This window comes from Oxyura jamaicensis, chromosome 1, assembly GCF_011077185.1.
Source record: "Oxyura jamaicensis isolate SHBP4307 breed ruddy duck chromosome 1, BPBGC_Ojam_1.0, whole genome shotgun sequence".
Classification (NCBI taxonomy): Eukaryota; Metazoa; Chordata; class Aves; order Anseriformes; family Anatidae; genus Oxyura; species Oxyura jamaicensis.
The window spans coordinates 190,836,483-190,861,738 of NC_048893.1; the positions used below are offsets into that span (position 1 = coordinate 190,836,483).

Here is a 25,256-nt window from a genome sequence, read left to right on the forward strand (position 1 = left end):
CCTTCTCTAAAAGGAAGAAGGTGGAGAAAATGCAATGGGAAAAGACGTAAGGGTCAAGATAAAGACAGGGCAAAACAGACTCAGCATAAGGGAGATTGATGTAATTTATGGACTATTGCCACTTGCTCCCCCGGGGGGCTCCTCCACGGGCTGCAGCGTGGAGATCTGCTCCATGGGGGACCCATGGGCTGCAGGGGGACAGCCTGCTCCACCAGGGGCCTCTCCACGGGCCGCAGGGGAACTTGTGCTGCGTGCCTGGAGCACCTCCTGCCCTCCTGCTGCACTGCCCTTGGGGGCTGCAGGGCTGCTTCTCTCTCAGCTCTCACCCCTCTCTCCCAGCTGCTGTAGCACAGCAGATTTCCCCTTCCTTCAATCTCCTCTCCCAGAGTCCCACCCAGCGTCGCTCATGGCTAGACTCTAGACAGCAGCAGGTCCCTTTTGGAGCCGTCTGGAGCTGGCTCTGATCCGACAAGGGGCAGCTCCTGCGCTCTGCTCACAGAGGCCACCTCTGCTGCCAATACCTTGCCATGTAAACCCAAACCTAATCAATCACTTGCAATGTCACTACAAAAATTCAAACCGGTAATAGAGGCATAGAAGTGAAGAAGGAAAACACAGAACTTAAACTGCAACACTTTCTGAAGAATATAGGAGAAGATAAATTGAAGATAAGACAATAACTTATAATATCTAGTAAAAGCTAGAGAGCTTTTCTGTAATAGAGCTTTTAGAGCTGTAGAGCCTTTTAACAATATTCTGTAGAAGAAGTAGGTAGCATGATGTGCCTCCAATGCAAGCTATGTATTCTTTTTGTTCTGCTTTCAGAATAGTATCTGGTAGAGAAGATTGCTATAATGAGGCTCACGTGTGGCTTTCATATTGCCATACTGTCTGATTCCTTTACACTTCTTGATCTCAAATGTTGGCTGCAGTGAGTTGTTGGATCATGGGAAGGTTAACCATCAGCCTCTAGGTTCTGAAGAGAACAATGGGCTCCAAATGCCTGCAGTACAACTAATTTCCCTCGAAGATGCTGATTTCTCCCTTTTAATGGTGAAAACGAGAGTTGAAATAATTAGTTTATGCTCAGAAAGGGACATATTATTATGTAAGTCTATAAAGGAGCAATGGCACATGCTTTCTGCTGCATGCTCCATCATCCTGGTCCCATCACTGTCCAGACTGAAGACCTGTCTGGAGCATGCTGTGGTTGCCTTCCAGCTGACAAAATCATTTTCTTTTCCTGGAAACCCGAAGGTGTTGAAGCAAAATATGAATAAAATGGTCATTTCTTGGGTCATGTTCTGATGTGGAAGTTATAATCTCAGTGGAATGCACGTCTAGGAAGTGGGAAGAGATCTAAGGCTCTATCTACACTAAAAAATGAAGTGTGCTGGGGCCACTGAAGTGAATTGGCACTGAACAGTCCATGAGTATTTATTAAATGGTCATGTTACCAAAACAGGATGGCAGTGTTCAGACTATCTAATGGAAATTTTATATGCCCTGGGTTAACTCCTGAGTACTGTGGGAATATTTGGGAGTGCTAGTTGGCTGAGTCCAAACACATACCAGGGTCTAAGCTAACAAATTAGCCATACAGACTGAGTTATACTACCCTGGAACATTCCCTGGCACTTACTCATTTATTAGTACAGACATAGCCTAAGAACTCTAGTCCTTGAACAGGAGCCCTTCGTGTGAGATGCTGTCCAGACACCTAAGAAAACATGGTGCCTTTATGATCAACAGGTTTACAAGGGAGACTAAAAAATATAAATTTCATTGTGATATCCAGCACCTACTGATTCTGTTTACAGGTGTTTTGTGACACTCCTGAGTGTTTGCAAAAAACGACACACTGGGTCCTACAAGAAAAATGTAGAGAGAGCAGATGCCCAAGAATAACCCTAATAAAGCTCCTGTGTTTCCAAAACAAATAGTAAACCTTGCATATCCCAGGAAGCATGTCTAGCTGAATGACAAGATTTTGTTTCTCCATATATTCCCAAAGAAAAGCGATGCAACAGAACAAAGAGGAGGAAAGAATGCTCTAGTGATATTGATGGACTTGAGAGGAGAGGGAGGTAAAAAAGCCTGAGGTCTCAAAGCTGTTATGAATGTATGATGTTCCTAAAATCACAAAAGTTTTTTAAATCTACAGTTTTAAAATTATATATTAACATACTTTATGAAAAGTAGAACGTAAAAAAACTAGTTTGAAAATTGCAGTTTGAAATTAAAGAAAATTTTAAAAAATTGGATGAGAATATTTTATAAAGTATTTGAAAATTTCTTCTATGGAGCTTGAAAGAGGGTATTAGGTGGCTTCTCTTGGTGGAGGTAATAGGGTATTGGTAGAACATGATTATTTGAAATGTTAACAAAAGATAGCCAAATTGATTGTTTCATTGACGAAGTTTTTTCTCTTGCTGTTTTGTGTTAGCTATCTGATTTTAACTTTTGTTCCAAGAATTCGCTTGGAATTTATCTGCTCTCTTTGCCTCCTGTGGAAATCTAGTGAAATACATGCCAGTAAGGCAATTCAAATAAGTAAAACTGTTAAAGCTCCAGTTATCTATGAGCATTTATATTTGAATGGCAGAGTTGAAGCTAGCATGCAAAAAGGCAATATGCAGAATTTTTCTAAATTTACACAGATTAACTTATACTTTACATAGTGCAGCAAAGCAGAATACATCTGTCTTGTGAGAGCTGTAATTTTGATTATAGCGAGTCCCATCCTCAATAGACTGAGCAGCTAAATTTTGTCTTGGATGGTGTGAGAGTTTTATTCCCCCACCCCCCTTATTTTTTACTTTTATTTTTTCACCTTAACACAGTGTGGTAACTGTTCTAACACAGTGTAGTAACTAAAGTAAGATGGCTGCTTATTTTAATAGTGATTCATCTCTTCCTAACAGATAGTATTACTTGATCTCATCACATGACTTTTCAGGCCCTTTTTGACCATTAAAGGTCCAGAGCAGTCCCCTCACAAGTCAGTAACACTTGGATCTGATCCAAAGAGATGTTTGGCTTTATCTAGCTTCTGCTGACATGGTACAAATGCAGCTGCCTGGGGATTTTTCACAGCATTATTTGACCTTTTGCCAGAGCTTGGGCTGAGCATCAGAAAACTATGCTCTTAAGAGGGCATTTGTTCATTTTTGAACCTCTGGGATCCATGCTTTAAATCTAATTTCTGAAACAACTTCAAGCATAATTATCTGTATCTTACTTTATAGGCAGATGTACAATTTGAAAAATGAGTATACTTTGGGTTCCAGAGGCAATGATACTATAGTCAGAGTGATTTAAGAACATTAGCAAAGATCAAGTGTGTAGATCTTTTTGGATCAATTATTATAGACCTGAGTAGGAGTGTGAAAAAGTATTTGATCATCTCAGATAACTTTAGCGATGTAGATCTGGTATCTACCTCTTAACTAGTCACGCTTAGCCTATTTTATAAATGGTGGAGATAAACAGGCAGTTCTAGTAACCAATTCAGCGTAGATATTTACTTGGGGCATTTAATCATGCTGTGGAAGGGCTTATTTCTGTCCATCAGCTGTGGTGAAGGTTTGGGGTGCCTCACTCAGCTGCAGATGTCTGCATTGTGTGTGCCTATATTTGGTCAGATCAATCCCATCTGATTGTGTCAAACATAATGGGTATGATTAGACATTATCTTATTTTCCAAGTCAGTTTTGGTGTCAACATGAGTAAATGTTCAGTCTTCACTGCATTAAAAGCCGTCAGATTATTTTCTCCTGTGCTGATGTTTAATTTGAGGACAACTGCACCGTACTGACACAGAGTATATTTCTTATTAGTGGATTTTTTGTGCAGCTTAAGTCAGATGGCTTGAATAACATAGACTGCACACAACAGGAAACAGCATGTTTGACAGTGGATCTCCCTCTAGATCTCTTTAATAGTAGAAGTGTGAGTGAGTCACTGTTCTGAGTCATTTCTGAGAGGATTTGGAGATGCATGCTGCATTCTGCTTGGGTGTGTTGAAGTTGTGTGGGTGTGTTGAGGACCAGTATGAGGACCAAAGGCTTGGTTCTTTCAGGTGGAGTTGCTGCCATACATACAGTCCCTCAAAAATTCTGCAACTTTTCAAAACAATGTGAGTAAAGATTAGTCTGATAAATGCTATTAAGGACATGTAACAAAGAAAGTTAAGTAAGTCAGAGGTGGTAAGGAACTTGTTCTTTAAGTTGTAATAGAAAAAAATGAAGCATTAATTCAGAAATAAAATGTATGAAGTTATGGACTTAACCATAACAAACTCTGTCTAATCAGACTTGAATCTGATTACCTGTTCAGATGTTTTTCCCAGATTATTGCCCAGTGTCTGGGCTTTAGTGTCAGGGACCATTGCAGTACTTGTTCCCTAGACAGCAGCTTTACGCCCTGATTCTTGCAGGCCCTGCTAACACAAATGCATATGCATTGCTTTCTTGTGCATCTCCCCCTTCTAGAACTGAAAAGGTTTTAAAGAAATGAAGTAGAAATCATTGTTGAACAGAATTTTCCTAAAAAAACACCTAAAATGTGTTTATGTGTTAGTTTCAGCAAGGAGCCTTTCTCACAAAATGAGTGAATTTTATTTAGTTATGCATAGTATTTCCATATATCATGTCATTGCCTTCAGTGGGCATGAAATCAATATGAGTTTTGATTCTGGTTTAGTGACCAAAGGGGTTTCAGTGCATGCAGTGGTAACTGAACATGCAAAAAGTGGCTGCCCTCCACAAAAGCGATTTCAGAAAAAAAAAAGAACTATAAAATAATAAAGAAAATATAACATGAAAAGTGGTGTTTTATAACGTAAAGGAGGCTTATTACTTTTTTTATCAGGGACAGCACTTAGTACATACTTCTTTAATCCTAGCAAAACAGGTGATTAACAAGAACATTATTTAGCTTCTGGCAACATTCAGCAAAAAGCTGCTCTAGACATAGCAATGCCTACTGCCACATAGATGTAAGGGGTTACATTTTTCCTCTGATTTGTTTTATGATATTAATTATTCAATCTGTAATAGTTTTGCTTTTGCAAAGCCTGAAGAAAAGTTCCCTGTTGCTCAGGGATCTGGTGACACAATGATATTGTTTCCAGAAGTGAAAGCAGGCAAAAATTGATCTCAATATGTCTGATACCAAATATGAGATGCTAAGACTTATTTTTCCTTTTAAGGCACAAAAATAGCAATTTGGAAACCAGCTGGTGACCTTGAACATAGGAATTTCAATGTATCCATTTGACTCCAAGCAAACCATTTAAAACATTTTTAAGCTTTGCATTCATGGGCCTGCAGAGAATTCCAAGTTAATTTTCAGGTTTTGCTCCATGCCTGCGATCTCTGAAATTTCATTTCATTCTCTTTCATTTCCTCACTAATGAACTTCAGGATGAAAAAGGAGTTCCCCAAGAAAATAAGCTACTTCATCCTTTATCTTCACTTCCTTTGGTCCTATACAAAATATGTTAACACCAATGGGAATTTTTCCTTTGCTGCCTGCAGATTTTGGATTTGAGTTGCTACTGCTTAAAGGGAAGCAGAATCAGATTAGCTTGTTACTGTTTTAACAGAAACATAATTATCTAACAGATAAAACGCCTAAAGGATTATGGACATCCAGGTCACTTCCAAGTAGTGATATCTACAAGTTTTTTCTGGCAATTTACTTACTTTTTTATTCTTCTGAAAGACTACTAGAGCAGGGAGGTCAGATTGAGGGTATCCAGTGTTTTTTTTCGAAGTGTTAGCAGGTAAAAGAAACTTTTTTGGGGTTCAAGGTAATGTGATTTTTGGGAACCCAACATGTTCAGGCTGTTTCCCTATATGTTGTAGATGTAGCCCATGATTTCTTGGGGAAAATATTACAGAAATCCTTCACTGTGTGCTGTTTCACCTACTATTTTGTGCAGCACCCAGCAGAGAGACTCAGAACGGTAGCAAAACAGCTGTAAGTGAGCTGGTGTAATTCTTTTATACAAGAGCAGGGACTGAAATTTCAAACAGGAGCTGTATATTCATTCATTTTATTGCAGTCCATTCATCCAGAGGGATTCCTGCATGCTTGTGCAACATGGCTACTGGAGAGTGGCGTCTCAAAGATGTACAGATGTGTAAATCTTGCATTATTCTGAAGCAAATTTAGGAATTTGAAGATATAAAAAATATAGAATAGAGAATATAAAATATATATTTTTTTTCTTTGTAACTGTGGCTCTTTGGTGGTATAGTGTGAGAATTCCCAGTGTTCTGAACATGCAGGTGTGAGGAATTTGGACAGGAAACTTTCACTGGCATTGAAATTCAGTGAAATGCTTTGTAGGGCGTAAGAATTCGCAAAGAAACACAAGAAACATGAGGTCTAAACAGAGCAGACCAGGGTGTTTTTCTTTCATTCATTCTTTTTTTTTTTTTTTTTTCCTTTTTTTTCTTTTTTCTCTTTGTTGAAAAAATGTTGATTTGGTGATGCAAAAGGAGAATAGGGACGTGCAGCTGGAAAGGGCCAGGCACTGTGCTCTCCTGGAGTGTGTATGATCCAAATTCAGGCCATCTGACACCAATGGATTTTAGTTTTGCAGAGAAACATCCAAGATCACATAGTGTTTCAGGAAACTGTGTTTGTATTCTTGAGTAATTTCCTGACCTGAGGTCCTGGTTGTTAACTTTTCCTTGATTTTTCTCATGCTCTCCCCTATTTAAAGAACATTTTTCCACTTTGGCTGAACTGACTGCCATCTTGTCATTTTTTAAGTGCTTTAAATAATCCAGGTGCCAGCATGAGATGTATGTTTATAATTCAGATTTCTTACATTATTTTCCTTCTTGTCAGCAGTGTTTCCTGATACATCTGTGGAATGATAACACAACCTTTTAGGTCATTCAACCAATTTTTTTGGGCCAGTGACTTCATTCAAGAGTTTTTTCTTTCTCTAGGAAAAACTCTCCAATCAAGACTTAATGTTACTGATCTTGTTTCAGTGATATTTTCTATATTTGATATTGTTTATTTTCATAATTTATTTCAAATTTAAAGTAATTCAGAAATATATTTCCTTCCGCGACTTATTTTATTGTTTGTTTGTTTTTTTTTTTTGGTTGTTGTTTGTTTGTTTTGTAATTTAAATAATTCAGATCAAAATCTGAAAAATTGTTCCGTAGGGGCAACAGAAATGATAGGAGACATAGTCTCTGTCTTGGGATTGTTTTTCTCCTCTTGTTTATTTGTAATAGGGTTAGCATCCTTTCAAGAAGTTCATTATTGCTATTGTCAAGCTGTCTTCATTGCTCTAGCAATTATTAGTAAACAACAACTTCAACACAGGTACAGTGTAGAATAGTGTAGGAGAACACTGAAGAGTTAGACGATGGTAAACATTGTTATGGTTGATGTTATAGAGAAAGGGAATGTAACATACTAAATGTATTTTCTCCCTGTTATAGCAATGAAAACAGATTGATTTTCTTGGAAAAGCTGAGGTTGACACAGAATATATGCATGTTTTTCTTATTACTGACTTTTCTATAGAGTGGAAGAAACACCAAAGAAATACAACAAATTCAATTAAAGTCCCTGGCCTGAACTTCAGAAGGTTTATAGGACTCATGGTAACAGGTTGATGTAGAAAAGATAAATAGCAGGAACAAAGAGTACAACTTGTACATGAAGGCTTGAGAAAAAGGTCCCTGCATTTTGTATTTGTAAGTAATTCTGCAACACTGTGCTGTTCTCCATAGAAAATACGGAGTTAATCGTGACAAAGGTAAAATTCAATGAATTTTTATGAAGAACACTCAGTATTCATTTCTTTGTGTCTATTACTTCCACTGTCTCAACTTTATTTCATCCTTTCCTTTTATTCAGTCTTGAAGTTATTTTTATTTTGCTCTTAAATCTTTAACTATTTGTGCAAATTTTCTCATAATGGACAATAGAAGTCTCTTCTTTTTTGCATGTTTCTTCTCAGACTCTCATAATTCCTGCCTTTCTTTCCCAGTAATCTATTCCATTATTATTTTGATAAATAGAAAACACAAAGTCCAAACCATGCAGACCCTAAAAAAAAAAAAAAAAAAAAAAAAAAAAAAAAAAAAAAGAGCTGAGTAAATCCACCTTATTTTTAACTTCTGTTAGTGCCAGGAACTGCACAGCTTTAAGGGAGCACAAAATGTGTCTGAGTAAGAAATGAGTTTATTCTGAAACTAAAGGTTGCATTAAATGAATCTATCCACTGTTTTGGATAGCTGAAGTAGTTTTTGTACAGTGAACTTGGCCCAGATGCTTCATATCACTATTACTTATTTATAGGTAAAATGTAAAGTGTTAGAGAAAAGAAAAAGCTCATTCTTTGCTTACAGGAATTCTTTATTTAGGTCACATAAAAGGAAGGAAATGGGAAATTTTATACAATATACATGAAATGTGGATAAGGAAATGTAGTTCTGACTGTGTTTCCAAAGATACCACTCCACATTCAAGCTGCAATGAAATCTGTAGCAAGTTAAGGAGAAGGTAGCACACCAAAGGCTAGCTACTTTCAGCTAAATTCAGCAAAGCTTTTAGTGATCTGGATTACTTTTCTACTTCCACAAATAGAATGATTCGATAGTTATTTTTTCCTTTCTGTATTAAGTACTCCAGTACTTTCACTTTGGTATTCTGAGTAGAGATCATTCTCTGAGTAATGATATTGCTTGTCTTGTGTGTGGAGATACCAGACATCTCTAAAAAAAGGTTTTCCTTTTGCAACATGCAGTTGGTATATGACAAGATTTTGATTTTTGGCATAATAAACTAAAGTTTCGTCTTTGGGATGGTTTGCTTTCTTTGCTTGTAGCCAGGATGGGGAATTTAGATGGGCTTGGAGTGTTAAATAACTTAACTAATGTCGAATGAGTCAAATAATTTGGTTAGATATCTCCTCAAAGTTGTCCAATGCATTAGCTTAATATTCTTTGTCAGTGGGAAAATGGAGGGTTGCCCAAATTCCTAGAATAAAATGTCAGGATTTTTTTCCCATTCTCTCTTAGTGGAATTACACTTTATTATCTAACCATGTCAGACTGCCTCCCATCCATTGGTTTTGTAGAGTAAGGAAGTTGAACCAATGAAAGATTCACAGATTCACAGATTCACAGAATTGTAGGGGATGGAATGGACCTTGAGAGATCAGGTCCAACCCCCCTGCCAAAGAAGGTTCCCTAGAGCAGGTTGCCCAGGCAGGCGTCCAGATGGGCCTTGAATATCTCCAGAGAAGGAGACTTCACAACCTTCTTGGGCAGCCTTTTTCAGTGCTCTGTCACCCTCACTGTGAAGAAGTTCTTTCACATATTGGTGCGGAACTTCCAGCACTACATTTTTTGGCCATTTCTCCTTGTCCTATCCCCACAAATCACTGAAAAGAGGTTGGCCATATCCCTTTGTCTCCCACACTACAGGTATTTATAAACATTGATAAGTTCCCCTCTCAGTCTTCTCTTCTCAAGGTTGAACAGACCCATGTCTCTCAGGCGTTCCTCAGAGGGAAGACGCTCCAGGCCCCGTAGCATCTTTGTGCCCCCCCGCTGCACTCTTTCCAGGAGATCACTGTCTTTTTTGTACTGGGGAGCCCAGAACTGGACACAGTACTCCAGGCGAGGCCTGACCAGGGCAGAGTAGAGGGGGAGGATCACCTCACTTGACCTGCTAGCCATGCTCCTTTTAATGCACGCCAGGTTCCCATCGGCTTCCTTGGCCACGAGGGCACACTGCCTACTCATGGCCAACCTGAAAAGGCCAACCAAAGCCAAAGCTATGTGCTCAGCAAGTCTGCTTCTTTGGCTTCTGCTCAAGCCAGGTCTTCTGAGGGGAGAAGTCTGGACCTGTGGCACCCCTCTCCTTAATGGAACCTTTCTAAATATTGAAGACCATGTTTGGTGAGAGCTTCTGTGAACATAATTGCATTACTTCATCCCAGTCTGATACATTCTTTGATCAGTTGTGGATTTTTTTTCACCATTCCAGGCCCAAAGCATAAGTTCACATCTTTATTTATTCCAGAAAGATCAAAATTAATGTAGATTTTAGGTGGACTTATTATTTGTATTGTGAGACAGCTTTTCAGTATATTATAGAAAGAAATCCCCTAAGCTGAACAAAGCTGGAGATAAACAGGAATTTAGTTGTTCTCAAACACAGTTTAACCTTGTCACAGCCTAACATACTTCAGAGAGCCTTTTACTTGCATAGGTGATGTTGAAATAATTCTTTTCAGTCTCCATATATATTTTATCCCTATATAAGCTTCATGTTCACAAAATATGTTCATGATGATGATAGGTAAACTTGGAAAGATCCAACTAAGGGCCTGTCATGTTCTGATTCCTCTGCATCACGTCATCTGTGAAAGCACAGTCAAAAAAAGCAAGACTTCATATTTTTCAAGGAATGTAATAGGATTGGATTTATTATAAACTTAATTAGTTCTGAGCAATATTTAACTGCTTGAGGTAGTTACTACTCCTGATGAACACTAATGATTGTGGTTCTTTTTTTTTAAAAAAAAAAAAAATACTCTGCAGAATAATGTTATTATGTAAAAAAAAAAATAATAAAAAATTAGTAGTTCAGGATTACCTACTCTTTTAGTGGGCTTAGCAAAACTTTCTAAAAAACAGGTGAATGCAAAGTTAGCATTCTTGTGAATAAAAGGTGAATCCAGACTCCATATGGCAAGTCTATCTAGGCATATACTTTCTGTTCCTTCTGTGTTATTTCCAGTTATTGTATTTCAATGGACATCTTTCATTCTGCTGCTGGTTTATTCCAAGAGAAAGAATGTGGAAAAGTAACTCTATACCACATATATTATATATTATTATAGCATTTTGATTTGATAAATTATTTGTTATATGAAAACTCTGAGCTTTCTGTGGATTGAGGAATCAGAGAATCCCTGAAAATAAATGATTTATCTATCAATAGCCAAGAGAGTCTGAAAACAAGAGAACAAGCCCTGTTAATTTTCTGAAGTTCTTTTTAAGTACCATAAAAAATGTTGCATCAGATAAGTGATACTCACTGAAGTATTTATATTTTCTGAAATCATTTGTCAAGATTCTTTGCTGAATATTATAAACTGTGGTAAAGTGTTGTTGAGTGTAAGATGAAACAGGATATTGGCTAATTCCCAGGAACCAAAGAACAGCCATAGATGGATCTTTTCATAATGGAAAGGGATAAGAATGGAGTAATCTAGCAGCCTATTCATGTGAGAAGAGAAATTCATTACACTGCTGGGGTTCTCCTTGTCTCAGAGGTGAAAGGCAGTTGGAAGAGTGGTAATAGCACAGAGAGGAGATGCAAACAGTCTTCTGTGTCCTGAAAAAAAAAATCCTACCATGTGCTCTGGGAAAATAAGCTTACCCTTTATATTTAAAGAATCAGAAATTGGATTGGTAGATGGGCTTTTTTTAACCGAAAATCCAATCAGGTTTGGATTGTCATCTGATTTTAGGGATAAAACCTCTGCATTAATTTATTACAATTACAAGGCAAGGGATTTTGAGTGCTGATTTCCTAGGAAGGCAGTTGTCTATCTGCCAGAATCTGGTGTATCTCTTTGCACTTTGTGGAGCTTCTCTGTGCATATTCCATGGGGAAGTTCAAACCAGGCTGCCCTTGCAGTATGTTCTAGCCTGGTTGCTTGTTATCAACATCTGTCTTTTAAGTTCAGACCGTGTAAAGTACAGCCAATCTCTGTCCTACACAGCCTGCATTTTACGTATAACAAACAGAGAATTTAAAGGATTGGGAAGAATGCCGGATCATTTTTCATTTTTCTATGCTAGTGTTTAAATTTTACTGTATATTATTATTTCCAAGCAATTTATAAATATCTGCTGGCAGGTTTTCAGTATGGAGAAAGTAGGTGGAAATACCCTTTCTAAAGAATGTTGATTTAAAAATGGATGAAGGAGGAGTTAAGAAGGTGCTTGGGGAGAAGCATTTCACAAATGAGGTTAATTATCACATATGTCAGTAAGCAGAGTTCAGTTTATCAGAATAAAACAAAGCAGAATGAACACAGACTATGATAAAAGGTAGAAAAGTACATTAAAATTAAATAGCAACATTAGCAAGATTGTGGAGTTTCTCTGCTTTTAAAATGTCTTCTTGAATGTGGCAGCTTTACAAGCTGAAGTGAAATTAATCTTTAAACAACCAGTTCCACTGTTATCAGAAGACCAATGCCTTAGGACCATAATAGGACATCTCTTCATATCTGAGGCATAACTTAAATATATACTTCCCCAGCATTGCTTGAATTTCTGCTCTTTCCTCTTTCTTTTTTTTTTTTTTCTTTTTTTGTCAACAGTTTTCGACAAGGACTTTTTCTTGTCCTGCTGTGCAGTCTCCCACAGATCTGCCTGTTTTAGCAAACAAAGAGAACACTGTGTAAGACAGTGTTATTAAAGGCTGCTAAGTAAATTTTGTCCATTATTTCACATATTTAGGTAGTCTTTTGTATGTTACCCCTACCTATAGTGTCCAGCTATGGTCATATAATGTCTTGTCCCCTGCACTTTGGCATTTTCCTGGAGCTCATAAATGCATAACTGTACTCGAGAATCCTCTCTCTTTGCCCATACTCTTTGTGTTGGTCATATGAACCAGAGACCACTGGTAGTGTTACTCCCCTGGCTGCAGACATCCTGAAAGTACAAGAAATATGAACTGCCCACTTATTCCAGATTAGATACTTGAGTTTTCCTGCCTTTATTCCAAGGTCACCCAGTCCCACCAACATTAAGCCTTACAAGTAGTAGAGCTATTAAATGGGATTAAAATGGGATTAAATGTACCTCACTGGAATATCATGTCGTTGATTTTTTTTTTTTTTTTCTTTAAAGGTCAAAATAAACTATGCAAAGTATGTTTCATGTGTTAGGTTCTGAGCTGAGCTATCCAATACTTTAAAGGACTTGAATTTCAACCTGGAGTTCTTGGATGACACAGAGGAAAATCTTCCTCAGCTGTATTTTTTTCGGTTAATTACTCTCATAGAAGTTAATCATCAGATACATCAGAATCATCAGTCTGACGTCAATGGTTTTTCCAGCTGTGAGACATAGTTGTATAAAGTTTTGCAAAGGCAAGAAGGGTTGGATATGGAGGAAGATAGATGACAATAAAGTGAATCAGTGTTGTTTTAGAGCTTATAGGCTGTTGCTGCATCTTCAGGTGTTCAAGCTATTGAACTCTGACATTTCAGCTCTGGAGTTTGCTAAAGAAGAATAGTGGGCTACAGAGTTGGTTGATGTCCCTTCTGACACATTGTATTCAGACTTTAAAGTCTTTAAACCTCTTGTTTAATTTCAGACATTCAAAAGGAGCCTAAATTATGATCAGCTGCATGAACATGTTAGTCCTTCAAATTCTCAAGAAAAGCTGCATCTCAGGCCAGCTAAGTATAAGTCCTTATGTGCACTAATCTCTTCAGCGTATTTTTCTCTTAGGCGTGAAGTGCTTTTATAAACATAAATCCATTACCTATGAAGTACTACTATACTAAATCCATTCCATGTATCTATAGTAGAATTGTGGCTTTACTCATAGAAGCAGTGCAAATACAAATTTGTCTCAAGTATATAGACATACATCCCATTGCCTAATTTAATTATCTTTATCTATACTCAGGTTTACACATTGTTCATACAGAAAGGAATTTTTATTAAGTTATGCTGTTACAGCATGCACTCATTTATGTGATGCTTACAAATACTAAAATTAGTGAGTTACAGCCCAAGCTAAATCTTGGTCTGAGAATGAGAAAAGAAGCAGTTGTTTTAAGAAGTTCCTGTGCTTTTCTTATCTATGGGGCATCAAAAGAAAGTTGTTTACATATCAGCGTAAGCTGAACAATCTCAAAACCCTAGAAAACATGTCACTGCCATGTGCTCTTTACTCTTGTGGGGATCAGAACAGATTATAACAAAAGTTGTTGGAATCTACTTTGGGCTTTGCAAATGTCTATGGGTACAGGAACAGGAGTACCTTTACTGAATCTTTCTGCCCAGTGTAAAGGATTGGAAAGACAGACCTTTGGAATCAACTATATATTATTATGTATATGATTATATTTGTATATGATTATAGATATAAAAATATATGCAGTCGTTAAGTTACAGACCTAGTAGTATCCTGTCTCCAACGGGCCAAAAAGAATATGCCTCAGGAAGATGATAACAGTGAAAAGAAGAAGCCATACTTTCCTAGCTTCCTGCAGTTTACTGCTCAGAGACTTCAGAAACTGCATTTAATACCAACGGTGGATTTAAGTTCTCTGGATTTCTTTAATTTCCCCTTGAATCTATTGTTAATTGTTAGCATGCACGGCGTTGTGGGGTGGGTTCCTCATACCAACTATGCAGTATGAAGGAGTACCTCCTTTTGCTTGTTTTGGAACAATTATCTGCTAATTTCACTTACTGCTCAATTTTCTTCAATTTCCTTTGTAGGGGAGAGTTGCAGGCTCTGCTTGTAGTTATTCTTGGGAAAAAAAGGGAGAACATGCAGTATAAGTCATCATCAGCTGTCTCTCCAGTGCTATTTAAAAACATGCCTATGTGTGGTCAAAATAAAAGCAGACACGACAGAAGGAAAATACACACCATGGAAGTGCAATGTTGAGTTGCCAGACAGTTTTAAATATGTTGTTCTGTCAGTTCATAAGCATATGCTCTCCAGAGGGAAAGTGTATGTGAATGGAGCTTTGCTCTCTCCAGTCTCCTCCTGATCTTTCTTGTGGATTCTCAGTAGCAGAAATCTGGTCTGTTTATGATGAAGAAGAGGTTTGAGCAAAAAACCTGTGCATGAGCAGTCCTGGGGGCAGGTAACTGGTTAAGGGAATCACAAGCATCTGCATTTGTGAACTGTGGAAAGTGAGCAGATAGTAAAGCATGAAACACTGAGAAAATATGGTGGTCCTTCTGGACTCAAAGATTTCAACTTGTTTGATGTTAAGTGAATCAGAGCACAAAACCTGAGATGTAATTCCTTTCAGGCTTTAATGCAGATCAGCTAACGACCACCATTAATGACTTAAATAAGAGTAATATATCCAGGTTCTGTTTATGACATTGGCAACCACAATGCAGAGCCTGACAGAGGAAATCTACTTGAGATTACATTGTCTGGTTTGCTTTTCATCTGTCTTCTGGATCATCTATCTATTCACTTCATCATCATCATTGATAGATCACCATTGCTGAGTGAATACAAAATGTTGATTAATATGTATCTTTGTTTTCATCTTGGCCTATTGTGCTATAAGCTAACAGAGCTCACAGTGTGGATGTGAAGTGAAGCAAACCAGTCTCATGCAGTGGACAGAGGGAGAGCACAAGAAAACAAGGGAGTCGTACTAAACAATGTGAGAGTAGTTTTTGTGGCACAGAGAAGAATAGCTGTAGATCCTTGTTAAGTAGCCTTAGTCTAGAGATCTCCTTACACTGCAGTGTGACTTTAACAAGCACTGTCACCAAAAGGATCAAGCCTCTCTCTGTTTTCATTCCCCATCGCTTATTCCATGTCCTCACACCACCTCCTACCATGGACCAGCACAAGTGTTTCTGTCTGTATGATAAATTGGGTCAAGGAGCTAGGCTTAGAGTAAGCATTTTTATTCAGAAATATTGTCCTTTGGTTAAGCTCCTCGACTAAGGTCAGCCTGGAGTTGCCCCAGCACTTATGTCAACATAACAAATGGCATGGTGCGGGAGCAGAGGGCAGGAGTGTTTCTGCAAGAATGTACATGAAACATCCTGACCTGATTCACTAAGTGGTTAGCAAAAATGTAACATCAAATAAATTGCGACAATATAGGAATGAACCTGTTAAACTGAGTAGAAATCAATTTTAACTCTTCTGAAACAAGCAAAAAACCATCTGTATTTGTCTCTCTGTCTCCATGGGATCAACATCTTTGGTTAATCAGATTTGGTGTGGAGAGACAAAACACAGAACCTTGTCTGTAATTTATACTTTGAAAGTCAATGTCTCTTTAAGAATCTTAGAGTTTCCACCAGGGGAGTACCAAGATCAAGCTGGTTGTATATCATAGCAGATTGCTTTGTTTGTATTCAGTTTTAGCATTGGTACAAGTATCCATCCTCTATTTTAAGTGCTTTTATTTATAACTAGTGGGACACAGCACTAAGGCACATACTAAGTGGTAGCATAACATTCCAGAGATCTATACAAGAAGTGGTTTTTGCTTTTATTTGAACCTCCAAAAGAACTGTAATAGAATAATAAGGGATATCTAGTTGATGTCTGCTACATCATTACTAATGTGATAATGTTTTGTTTATAGAAGCATGTTTGTCGTGGGCAGCCAGCTGTGTTTGCACTATAGCCATTTTAGTGATTCTGAAAGTTCTAGCTGGACAATACTGAAGCTTCGCATAAAAACAAACAAACAAAAAAAACCCCACCACCACCACCAAAAACAACAATATGACCCACTAACAAAAGTGATTTTAGTGCAGAAGTCTACAATTCATCAAGAATAATATTAAGATAGTAATAACAAAATAATATTGATAGGAAAAAATGACATTAGGAGAATCTGAGGAATGTCAGTTTTGGACCTGATATGAACTAGATAAACTTGTTCAGTGGTCTCAGACCTAGGTTAAAAAAAAAAAGGATCTTAAATTACCATCTCAGGCAAAGTCAGACCTTGAATTTTTAGATTGCTAGCTTATTATTGCAGAGAAGCTTGCTTGAGGCAGCAGTCCATCTAGCAATTGTTACCTAGCATAGTCTTCTGTGATGGCAACTACTGATAGTCTACTCAGAATGAGGTGATTAATGAAAGCTGATAACTCACCACAGATAGCAGAGCAGACAGCTTGCAAAACCTATCAACTGTACAATACTAGTAGCTTTGTAAAAGACACAATTTGAACTGGACAGCTAGTGCTTGACCAGAAGACCAAATTTCCCAAAGGGAAAAAGTTTTCAGCACTTACAGAAGGAACTGCAGAAACAACCATCAACCACAGTGACAAAGTCAGACACTGCCTGGCTAAGTGAGGAGTAAACAAGACACAGGACATTTAATTTTGCAAAGCATACAAGCTCAGATAGGCCTATAAAAATTGTTTAAGGCTCAACTCCAAAGGCATCTAAATATCTCCAGAATCACAGAATTACTTACTTAATCTGAAGATAGCTATGTGTAAGACTGTAGGAATAGATACACAATTTACATAGCCTTTGGGATATGCTTATAGTGAGGTATAAAAAGCATGGCAATATAGTCGATATACCTTAGGTGTCTCATAGAAGAAACCTAAATCAGTTAGCAATGTAGCCAGTTAAAAAAATTACTTTAAAGTATTTTTTTTCCTATGTATTTAACTTGCTTTTAACCTTTTTTTTTTTTTTTTCCATTCATGTAGCTAAAATCCTAGCTTTAATTTTAATAATTAAGACTTTTTTATTGCTGTTTTGCTATTGCATAGTATTGCTGAAAGTGATAAATTTTAGACTGTACACCTCCAGAGAAGTAGAGGATGTAAGAAAATTATGTGGTGAGACCCCTAAAGACATTTTCAGGAAAAAGTACAGAACTTGGAACTGTAAAATTGTTTTGAGAAGCTGAGAAAGTTGGAGACTGATGTTACCAAGTGCCAAGCTTAGTAAGGAGTTCCCTCTGGTGGGCACATACCCTCTGCAAGAAACAGGAAAAAATGCGCTTTCTGGCTTTAAGCATCCTCAGAGTATTGCAGTGAAACTGGGCAATTGCACTTTAATTAAAATGTATTTAAAAGGGTGAATGCATTCAGCATTTTCTTACAGTTGAATAAAAATATTTTAGCTGTTAAGCATAAATACAGACCGATTTTTGTAGACAGATGCTATTCTGATCAAAAACATCAAGTACAATTCAGGTTTTCAGTGGTGACCCTAAAATTAGACTTCAAAGCTTATGTTTAATGTTCAGGCTTATTGTTAAAAGTTTTTGGCAGCCAGCATGAAATTACATATGTACTCAGGTACAACAGGATCTTCCGTCCTACAAAAAGCAGTTTCATGGTAGGCTTCTGAAGCTTAAAATTACACTAATCCTCAAATAAAAGGAAAATAAAAATAATAAGCTCTCTTTTGGCACACTATCCTAAGCAGTCTCAACGCATTTTTTAGTGTCATCTGTCCTGCCTTACCATCTTACAGTGTTTAATCTGCTGTTTTCTTTGCCTTGCAAGTATATGGTATTGTGTAAGTATTGTATTCATATTGTGTTCTAGGCTGGTAAAGCACTTGTGCTCTCCTTTTCTGAGGAAGGAATTAACATCCCCTTTCTTCATTTCTTGCTACCAGCAAGCAGAGTTCTCTAACCCTGTATTTGTTGTTCCTGACAAATCTCCTTTAAGCAGACTCAATGACAGTTTTCCAGATTGACTTTCCTCCTTGGACCATTTTCTGCAGACACTATTTTCTTAATAATTTCCCTAAAGTTTTCTATTTGCTTGTAATTCCCTTTTCAGTGGTGGGCATCTTCTTCATCAATAATAAGCTGCCATTCTTATTTCTGGGGTGAAAGAGCCAGTGAGAAGCAACAATAAATGAAATGCGGAGCCTGGGAAATGGCTGTTTGCTCTGTGTTGTGTGCTTTCTCTCCATCAAACGTTGAATAGACACTGAACTATTTTTTTCAGGGGAGAGAGGAAAATCTTCTGCTATTCCCTGAAGAAAACATTAGTCAGACCATTACCCTTCCAGTTTCGCATCAACAGATTTGAACTTTTCACCAAGCTGTGGACAAGGAAATACTTTCTAAAATCAAATTATTTTTAAATGCTTCTATACAAAAGCATTTGCACAACATAGTAAAGAGGCTTGGAGAAAACACTTCTCAACAGTACATAAACAAAAAGCTGTAACTGTCCATGTCTCAGAAGTGCCTCCAGGGCAGTCCCAGCGGACATACCAATTTCTACCATAACTTCAGATAACATTCCCAAAGATAAAGATTACATATTTCATTATTGGTGTTAGATGTGGATGCTTGCTGTTAGATGTGGTTCTTAGGAAAAAAAAAAAAAAAAGAAAAAGAAAAAAAAGAAACCATAACGCCCCCTGTCATAACCCCATTCCACCCACCCCCTCCCAAAAAAATAAAATAAAAAAAAATCCCACCACGTTTGTCCAGGATTTATGCAAGTAGAAATACTCGTATTTGCAGAACCCTTTCAAGTGCTGCAAAAAATGAAGTACGTACAGGATGTTCATTGTGGGCTTTTCTCACTTCTACTGCAGTCTCTGTCTTTGGAAAATATTCTGTAAATGTCCCTCTGTATTTTTGGCTTGTTATTTACAGAGTTCTTCAATTCTAGCTCAAAAAAAAAAAAAAAAAAAAAAAAAAATTAACACCAGCTTCAAAGGTTTATGGAGATAACTTGAATCTTTATACCAATGTGGATGTTATTAAGAGATGTTTCCCATTATCTTTAAGCAGATTTAAGAACAATCAAAAATCATTCATTCAATTGGAAAACAGTGGCAAAAGAATCCATCTTTTTACATGTCAAAGATAATTATTTCTGATGCTGTGTGGGTGATGGCCCCACAGGCTGTCCCTGCTGCTCTGTGCTGTGCTACAACCTGGAGATGAGAAGAACCACTGCCCTGCCCTTGCCTGGTGTTCAGGCCTGTGAAATGGGTCTGTATCAGATTTAGCAACTGTCTGATGATGGAGAATTGCAGAAGGTGTGTAGCTACCTAATAACATGTACTGAGGGGTTTGTCTTGCCTCATAAAACAAGTATATCCCTGTTATGGCTTGCAGGACAACTTGGCTAGGATAGACATGGAACCTGGACATCTTATCCAATTCTTCAAGAAGCAAGGTCAGCTGTTCCATAGCCATTCGTAACAGGGCTTTATCTTAGCTGTTCTTCAAGATCTCTGGTGACTGAAAATCCAAGATTTGTAGAGATATTTGTTTCCAGCCAGTAGCTGTCTTTACATTTGAAATTTTAACCTAATCTTCCTTTCTACAGCCTATCACTTCCTGTTCTGTAGCATGGCATAAAATACAGGTTCAGACCACATCTGTCTCAGCTCACATCCTATCTCTGGACTAAGTATATATTATTTAATATTATATACATTAAATATAAATATGATTTTATACATGTATAAAAATTGCATATTATATATTGCTATATACCAGATATGTTTATATTTACATATTTTATATACACGTATATATGAGAAGGGAAAGTAGAAGAGTAGAACATCCAAGTAATTCTCTCTTCTCTAAATACCTAATCATCAACAACTTTTAGGGTCTTCAGAGGTGCAGGGTGCCTACCAATTCCAGACAGAAATAGAGATAAATTATTCCCCCCTTACACCATAATTTGAACACTATCTAAATTCCTTCAGTCTTCTCAAGATCAAACAAAACCTGATTGTATTTATTCCACATCTTCCAGACTTTTGATTGTTTTTGTTGTCATCTACTAGGCTAATTCCAGTTGGTCTGTACTGTTTTATTGTAGACCACTTCTTGTAAGGCCCATTCAAAATTCTGACATTGCTTTCCTCCTGTTTTTGATTCCTCCCAAACTAAGTTCCTGTGAAAATGTAAAACATGGATTTTCTATTCTATCATCCAGGAAATTTATTGAAAATACTAAATAGTACCACATCTAAGTCAGATTTTCTGAACAACTTGTCTTTATAACCTTGGATTGATAACTACAGTTGTCCAAAGAGTTGTGCTCACTCTTCAAGGTTTCATTCATCCTCTTTCTTTAGTTTGCATTTAGAATGTTATGTGTGGCAGCAATGAAAGTCTAAAGACTTGCAGCATATACAAGGATCCTGCCTGGTTCAGGATGATTTTTTCTCCAGTGTTTGCTGTTGATGGTCTTATTTGGTGCTATTTGTATCTGATCTTGTAGCTAATTACTAATTACTGGAAGTTCACCAATGCTTTATGAAAATCGAATTTGAAAATGATTGATTTCATTTACATCAACTTTTATCTTTGTTGTTGGACTCGATAATCCTTATGGGTCCCTTCCAACTCAGGATATTCTATGATTCTTTTTTTTTTTTTTTTTTTTTTGAAAGAAAGAGGTCTGTGGCTCTTTCAGGTTTTCTGGAAGCTCACCCAGAGAGGTGATTCAGAGATGATTACCATGTTTCTGACATTGTTTCAGCCAGTTACTTGAGTTTCAACAAGCAGTGGATACTATTCTCAGGTTTAGTAATTGGCCAATTTTCATAATTCTTGAATTTAGGACATTGAGTAACTTGTAATTAAGCCAGTGTGGCCATATACTCTACTTCTTTCATTCCCTTTGCTCTGAGAGTATTTATGACTTTAGTATTTTTATTTAGGATGCTGTTGGCAGTCGCTACCCTCTTTTTTTCCTTAGCCATGTTTCCAGCCCACAGATTTGCATTACACATTTATTTCCTCTTCATGAGAACTATGGTCATTATGTCTGTGCATGTATTTATTTAAGTTAATGGCTTCAGTGTAGTCTCTCTCAATAAAGCATGGTCATGAAGACTGAGGCATAATTGGATTTATTGAGTTTATATGTTCTAATTTCCTAAGAAGCTGTATAATCTTACTCCAGAGATAATAAAATTTTGAAGTTAAGCCAACGCCCAAGTTAAAATGAGTTAACAGAGTACTCTTAAACAGTATGTAGTTAAGATCTTTGAATTTTTGAAGATAATAAAGCCTTTTACATGATTAAATGAAAAAGAGGAGGGGGCTGTGCTGTCACCACCCAAGCTCATTCAACCTTTAGCTGCTATTACAGACTCTCCTAAAATGCTTTTTACTTTGCATTATGATGCTGGAGATGCTCACAATTGTTTCCGACTCCCAGACTTTCTCAGCTCGACAGCTCTTCATAGGGAAAGTCAGTGTCCTTGAAAAGAGTTGAGGTTTGAAATAGGATCTTTCAACACAGTTCTTTCAGTTCGTAAATTAGACTCTCACTTCCTGAAAGCTGATTAAGGAAAGTCAGCAAAGGCAGGAGACTTATCTCAGTCCTCCAGAAGAGTCATTAATGCCCATATGATGTCTTGGATGTAAGTGCACCAGTGAGATAGCCAAAGATGTACATTTAAACACAAAATGGTTGCTAATCATTTTACTGCAAACATTGATGTGGAATTACTTTATGGTTTAGGAACGTGTCATTGAGTGGGGTTTTGTTCTGTGACAGGTTTAATGCATGGAAGTAGCATGGAAGTAGGAAATGAGATTAGCTTGTTTTAGCTAAATGAAGGTTGAGAGTGTGTGATTGCTTTTTATTTGTGTGTTGCAAGTAAACATTGTCAGGGGAAAATACTACTTAATTTGAAAGACAATTCTGGTTTCCAAACAAAACCAAATAGATACAAATTGGCCATTATTACATTTAGACTGAAAATTAGACAAATGTTTCTAACTGCAAGAACAATCAAATTCAGGATTAGTTTTTAAGTGGGATTAGTGAGAGAAAATAAAACCCCAGCAAAACAGCAATTTCCTTTAAGATAGAACTTGATATATTTATGAGATTTTTTTGAGATGGTTTCTGTGCTTTGTGGCTTTCTATGCATGGACTTGACTCCATGATTCTTTGGTGGTCCACATTCCTACTAAGTTATATACATTAAAGGAGTCCTTAATCTCATCTTGTCAACTAGGATCCTTTTTAAATAATTGAATAGTACGGGTATTCCACATGAATATTTATGCTATCCTAAAATAAATACTAAAGGTAGACAGGAGAATTGTCTCTTCTTTATCTAGAGAGTAAATTAACATTAGTTTATAAAAGAATCCTACTGTTCCTATGGTAGATGTAAGGTGAATTGAATATGACCCTGTATAATTCACAAAGTCAACTTTATTTTGCTTTAAGTGGAAAATACAGTGGAGACTGTGTGACTCTGCTCTCTTGTGTTTAATTTCTTATTTTATAGGACTCCTTCCTGTAATATGGTACCCAAAATGATGCAGGTATTCCAGGCTTGGTCTTGCTGGCTCTCAGAAATGAATTAGCACTGTCCTTTAGACTACATTTCCCCAAAAGTGTATTAATTGTCTGTTTCAAATAACAGTTATTCAGAATCTTGTAAAGGCTGTTATTTCATGTTACTTCATGAATTATGTGGCCAGAGTCTGTGCCAATAGTTGCTAAAATAAGTATCTTATTGATAAAAATTTGAATGAAAAGACCCTACTAATGGTGAAATAAATTTAAGAACATCAGAGAATAAGACTGAACATCCTCTTCTCAATCAGCAAGTTCTTCTCCCTGCTTTTGGAGGCAACCAAATATCTTATACCTTTCTTAACAAATTCCTGAATTAATTTTTACTGTGTGTATCTAATTAAACAGAAATAATAAAGTAGAATAATTTGCTTCCTCTGTTACAATTAAACATATTTAGAGTCTTGTGCTACAAGAAACAGTTTTAATTACAGAGCCTTAACTTTAATTAATTGCAATTGCAAATGGGCATAACAGGAAATTTGTTTCATACATATAAAATATATTGATGAAGGGAAAAGCTATTGAAATGGATTACACTGAAATTCTAGAGCTCTACATCGGAGATGTGCTACAGTGAAAACATTCTATTTCAGTCTGTAATAAGTTCTGCTCCAGAAGATGAGCGACTGTCTAGGGAATGTATGTATTTAATTTCCCATTTAAGCAGTGATTTTCTTATAAATTCAGGCAAGGAAAGAGGAAATGTTACTGGACAAACAAGCTGATTCTAAGTGTTCTTTACTAGCAATGATTACTCTTTGTTTTGATAAATCATACCAAATGTGTTGCTAGAATAGAAACATAATCAGTTTCTATTATTGAAAAAATGAAAGTATTTAATGAACTGTAGATTTTTGCCAGTTAACTGAAGTTCAGTTAGCCTGTCGGTTAAAAAATTGGCCAATCCTGTAACTCAAGGGGTTGTTTCCTTCGACTTTATAAGGAGCAAAAGCTAGCAACATAATTTAATACTGGAGTATTTTTGCAAGGCAGTTGAAAATATGTATTTTAAATCAGTTATATAAGATGCAGTAATCTACACCGAATATACCTCTATTTTTTGAAGGAATTTTTAAAATTATGATATTTTATTATGGGCTGAATTTATTGTTGTACTGGGTCTGGCTGGGATGTTAACTTTCCCTGCAGCAGCCCATACAGGGCTGCGCTCTGCATTTGTAGCTAGAACAGCAGTGGTATCACACCGATGTTGTGTCTGCTGCTGAGAAGTGCTGGCACAGCATCAGGACTCTCTCCAACCCTCCTAGGGGGTGGGCAAAAAAGTGAGAAAGAAACATCACCAGGGCAGCTGACCTAAACTATTCATGTACACACTTGCTGCACATATGGAAAGAATGGGAGAAAAATGGATGGAGTAAGGTTTGAGGGAGATACTGTGATACCAGTTGGAGCAAAACAAATATTTCTTAAAAGAGTGTAGTTTGGGTCTTTAGAATGAATTGATGTAAATTAAGATTTACATCAGAGAATATGAGTCCTCTGGCAATTTCTAAGGTGAGAGATGTTGCACTGATTTGTCTTAGAAGATGGTTATCACTTTTAGTAGCTGATATGCTGACATATATTTTCATAAAACACAAGAAATAGATTAAAGATCAGTACACTATAGACACTTGTTACTTTACTTATTTCTTGCTCCTGCTGCCTGTTGAGTCAGGCAAAACTTGCACCAAGAAAACACCTAAAATGGCTTTTACTGAGCAGAGTAAAGAAATAAGAAAGGGGTTAAAAAACTGCATGGTTTCAGGACTGATCAGGATATTAGAGAATTTTTACTTTAAATTTGTTAATTGGGCTAGATACTCAGAGTTATTAGTATAACTTAGTATAACTAATGTGGTCTATAATGCCTCTTGTATTTCAGTCAGAGTTCTATGTAGTGAAAAGAAGTATGTTTAATTTGAATAATAAAACTTTCATTTTGTTATTGTGAGCACCTAGTTTCTCTGCTTAGATGTTTCTTTTCTACCAGTTATGTCCTGCATTCAATTTAGCACACACATTTCCACTAAAACACTTGCAGGTAGGTCAAAAACCTGACTTCTGTTTAGTGAATTTATGTTTTTAGCACCAATATATTGTCAACAATGCCAGTTACATTATCATTTTTTCAGTTTTCATGTTTTCTGTGAAACC

The 25,256-nt window shown here is 36.9% G+C and overlaps 1 protein-coding gene across 2 annotated transcripts in view; it reads left to right on the forward strand.

Annotated features, from left to right (window-relative positions):
- TRPC6 (transient receptor potential cation channel subfamily C member 6) overlaps positions 1–25,256 on the forward strand; it is a 93,721-nt gene that overhangs the window by 28,625 nt on the left and 39,840 nt on the right. The window lies entirely within an intron of this gene.